Below are 5,256 nucleotides of genomic sequence, written 5' to 3'. Positions count from 1 at the left end.
CTCGGCGGCAGTAACCACTACCCCGAGATGCGCCTCTCCATCCTGCGCATTTCGGTTGGTCGCCCGTCTCCTATGGTGGCCGGATGCGCCGGCGGTAGCCGTTGGGGCGCGCCTGCTCCCCTGGCCAGGCGAGCACCGCGCGGGAGGAAGGACAAGACAGACCGGGCGGGCCCCACCTCCATGCGTGCCCTGCAAGTCAGCCACCCAGGGTTTAACCTGGCTCGATGATCTGGCGTAAGTGGAGACGCCCCGGGTCGGATGCGCTTTCGTCTCCTGAAAGCGTACTTCGCCGCGCTTCAGAGAGGAATTCGTTTTCGTTTTCTGAAAATGTACTTTCTATCGCCTTAGGTCAGTAATGCGCTTTCCCTTCTCTGAAAACGTATTTTCCTTAGTGCGCTTTCTGTTTTAACCGACAAGGGCCTGTGTGTGAATTTTATTTTATAGATTAGTCCCTGTCATTCCAACGGCCGTATCTTTGCAACCGTAACTCCGATTGAGGTGATTCCAACGCTCACGTTCTCTGTTCGTCGAGCTCTTTACGTTGGTATCATTTTCATAATGTTTTCATGCAGTGAAAATGACCACTATGCCCTTGCCCATAAACAGCCCCCTCCGAGAGAGAACTGTTTCCAACAAATCTTTGCGCGATCGTTCCGCACTTTTTCCCGGAGTATTTGTCGACCCCCTTGCAAGCCAACCTCTTATCATGAGCCCCGAACTTGCATGTTGACTTTGCTTGCACCTTGTGTGTGTGTAGCTGCAGTTGTTTCACATCATTTTCGTCTGCAGTTATTATGCCTGTTATGCATGCTTGTGTTTTCATGATATCTTTTGCCATGCTAATTAAAATGTCACTACTCTAATTTATTTGCATGTCATCGTTATGCAATGTTATGAGGATTGTAATGCACTGTTGATATGCTATTACTTGGTATTGTCATGTTCTTTATGCTATAGCTGTGTACTTGAGTAGTTCAATATTTTGTTCATGCAATCGTCTGCTGCATGCTCATTGTTGCATTCATGTTCATGATGATGGAGAAGGAATTAAAATTACTTAATAATAACAAACCTCCTCCGTCATCGATGGGATCGAGTCATAGTGCCACCAAATCGAACTTGCATGTACTGGTACTCCCATTCGGGTGGACCAACGGCGTTCCGACAAAACCGATCTACTTCCATGACACTCTCCCGGCCACTCCGACCAACATCCCTTTTGGGTTTAGTCCTGGTTGGCCCCGTGTCTACCAAAGACACACCGACCACCGTCGTGGCCAAAACGTCCCTCACGGGTACCGGATCCATAACAACAACAACGGGCACACAAGGTTATGTCCGCTTACCGGGCCAGGGTACGCATGCCCATAACCTTCCCTCGTTGGAGGCACCGGCGAGAGACATGACAATAGACCATGTTAGGGCCTTCCCATAAAGGCAAATGTGGTTGCACTGGAAAAGCCCGGTTCGGTGGCACCTGACCAACTTAATGACGGAATTTATCCCCAAAAATATAACTGTGGTAACTGATACTCCAATATCATCTATCAACCTATAATCCAAGTCATGGCAATATCCAACAAATAATCCAAGCATAATCTCCTTATCTCAAAATACTCCAAGAGTAGAGCAACACTACTGTCATGATGAATCCGAAAATCAATAATCCTACTACTGCAATAACAAGAATAAAGCTATTCGACTAAGATCCACATGTAAACATCATCTCCAAAAATAATACTCCAAGCAACAGAACGTCAACTAGCATCATGAAAAATAATCATACTAACCACTAATAATCCAAAGGCAGCATGATATCCAAAGTAATACTCCAAAATATCACCAGATACCATCATGAAACAAAATCATAATAACCACTAAGAATTCGAAGGCACATGTCATCCACATAATCATCAAAATATTAATCCTAGAACTCCAAGCAATATTATGGCAATATCAAGATCAAACAATACTCCGAGAAATGCCATGAACAAATCATACCAAGCTAACACAATATTTTAAACAAGTTTAAATAAAGAAACCATGTCACTGCATTGCAATCATGCAAATTGAGGGTGTGGCTTTCCTAGGGTGACAGAAATCTCCGAGAAGAAGTGTTAGAGGCTCGCGGAAAGAATCACCGGTAAACGTACTCTCTCGAAGGAGGCTGAATAAGGGCAGGGGTAAAATGGTCATTTTCAGAATGTCAAAACATGGTGAAAATGATTCCATCAGAACGGGCTCGACGAAACAAAGAAGTGGGCTTTGGATTCACCTCATTTGGAGTTGGGAGTGAAAAGAAATGATAGTTTTTCTGCCAGGGACCCATTTGTAATAAAATCATCACAAACAGGCCCTCAACCGGAAAAAAAACGTGCACTAGGCAGAAATACGCCTTCTCCTCTGGAAAATGTATTCCACGCTGAAACAGAAAAGAAATACGCTTTCAGATCAGCGAAAGCGCATTCTGGTCTAAAGAAAGACGAAACTACGCTTTCGGGAAGCGAAGACGTAATCTGTGGATTACGCCTCCACTTATCCACGTCAGCGTACCTGGGTCAACGGGGCTGAGGCTGCCATGCGGGGCCCGCCTGGCCCCTGTCTTCTTCTTCCTCGTCCTGCTCCCGCACGGTACAGAGGAGGCAGGGGAGGGCGCGTCACCGGCGACGGGCCGGCCGGCTCTGGCCGTCTCCGGCGAGGGCGACGCCACCAGAGGGCTCGGCAGTCCACGGCGCCTCCATTCAGAGAGGAAGCGGGCGCCGGGGAGAGCTAGGGTGGCTGCAACCCGCGACACCAGAGGGACGGCGAGGCGGAGATCGAACGAGGTAGCGGCGGCCTGAGGCACTCCGGCGAGAAGCAGAGGGGGCGGGGAGGGTCGCCGGAGTGAGGGGCTTCTAGTGGTGGTGGATATGAGGAGAGGGAGGGCTCGGCTCGAGCCAATCGAGGAGGAGACCCGAAGCAGCCATGGCGGCAATGGTGGTCGTGGAGGGCGACTCGAGCTCGGGGAAGTGGTCAGGGAGTCATGGGGGAGTGGGTAGAGGTCGCTGGTGAGGAGAAACGCACCCGGGACGGGCTTATATAGCCGCGGGGCGAGGAGGCCGAACTGGCGTCACTGCGGACGCGTGCCCACGCGCATGAACTTGGAGGCAGGCGACGAGGGAGGCAAAGTGGAGTCTCTCACGGGGCAGAGGCGACCAAGGGAGCAATGGGAGGATGGCGACGGCGACGAGCAGAGCCAAACGGAGCAATGTGCTCTCGTGGGCGTTCGGCGGCGAGCGTCGGTGAGGAAGCGGACGGAGGGGGAGAGGGGTCCAGGTGATCGGCGACGACGCGGGCCAGCTGCTGGACACACTCACGGACGCGGCCACTGCACACAGAGCGCGTGCATTACCTGATAGTGGGACCTACTACAAACTGTTGCTATCGATAGAATTTATACACTCTGCAGAGGTAGCACACTGTACCCACACCACAGAACCCATGGCCTCGTCATCCAATTTGGCTGGACCAACGGCATTCCGACGAAACCAACCTACTGCCATGACGCTCTCCCGGCCACTCCGACCCAATCCCCAACGGGCTGGTCCTGGGTGGCCCCGTGTCTACCGTAGACACCCCGACCACCGTCGTGGTCAACTCGCACTCGGGGACACTCCCACTCGGGGACTGGTACCAAAATCTCAAAAACGAGCACACAAGGTTATGTCCGCTTACCTGATCAGGGTAAGCATGCCCATAACCTTCCCTAGTGGGAGGCACCGGCGAGAGGTCACGACAATAGCTCGCATTAAGGCCTTCCCACAAAGGCAAACTTGGATGCACTGAAAAAGTTCGATTTGGTGGCACTATGACTCGATCCCATCGATGACGGAGGAGGTTTGTTATTATTAAGTCATTTTATATTCTTCTCCATCATCATGAACATGAATGCAACAATGAGCATGCAGCATACGATTGCATGAACAAAATATTGAACTTCTCAAGTGCACAACTATAGCATATTGAGGATGACAATACCAAGTCATAGCATATCAATGGTGCATTACAATCATCATAACATTGTATAACGATGCCATGCAAATAAAGCAGAGTAGTGACATGGCATTATCAATAACAACATTTTAATTAGCATGGCCAAGGTATCATGAAAACGCAAGCATGCATGATAGGCATAAAGGAATAACTGCAGACGAAAACGATATGAAACAAGTGCAACTACACACACACACAAGGTGCAAGCAAAGTCAACATGCAAGTTCGGGGCTCATGATCAGAGGTTGGCTTGCCTGGGGGTCGACAAATACTCCGGGAAGAAGTGCGAAATGATCGCGAAAAGATTTGCTGGAAACACTTCCTTCTCGGAGGGGGCTGTTTACGGGCAAGGGCAAAAAGGTCATTTTCACTATGTGAAAATATTATGGAAATGATATCAATGGAACGGGCTCGATGAAACGAAGACGTGGGCTTTGGAATCACCTGATTCGGAGCTACGGGTAAAAAAATGATTGTTTAACTACCAGGGACCAATCTATAAAGAAAATCATTACAAACGGGGCCCTAGCAGAAAAACAGATCGCGTCTTTCTCAGAAATACGCTTTCCAGAGAGGAAAGTGCATTCTGGCCCGAAGAAGAGGAGGAATACGCTTTCGGCTAAAGGAAAGCACATTACTGACCGCAGGCGACAGAAAGTACGTTTTCAGAAAACAAAAACGCATTTCTCTGTGAAGCCGCGATGAAGTACGCTTTCGAGAAACGAAAGCGCATTCGCGCGGGGCGTCTCCACTTACGCCAGCTCAGCGAGCCGGCCTGGTCAGCGTGCAGAGGCTGACAGGCGGGGCCCAGAGGCGGGGTCAACGCTGGGCGGGGCCCGCCTGGCCTTCTTCTTCCTCCCGCTCGGGGGCGCGACGAGCCGAGGCAGGGGATCGCCCCGACGTGGATCGCCGGCGACTCCGGCCACCTCGCGGGTCGTGCGACCTACCGAAATGCGCAGGACGGAGAGGCGCATCTCGGGGTGGTGGTTTCTGCCGCCGGAGAGCTTCGCAGCGGCCGCAGCAAGGCTTGCGGCAGAGCAGGGCTTCGTCCGCTAGTGGAAACGGGGTTCTGGTGAGGGAGAGAGGAAGCCGAGGCTACGGGGCGGCTCGCCGGACCTTGGGGAATGCTCTGGTGGTGGAGGAGCTAAGGGGGAAAGCACGAGGTCACCGGATTCAAGATGGACAGAGGCGGCGGCCACGGCGGCGATGGAGATCAGAGAGGGG

This window comes from Aegilops tauschii, chromosome 3 (genome assembly GCF_002575655.3).
Source record: "Aegilops tauschii subsp. strangulata cultivar AL8/78 chromosome 3, Aet v6.0, whole genome shotgun sequence".
Classification (NCBI taxonomy): Eukaryota; Viridiplantae; Streptophyta; class Magnoliopsida; order Poales; family Poaceae; genus Aegilops; species Aegilops tauschii.
This window is presented reverse-complemented; position numbering follows the sequence as displayed.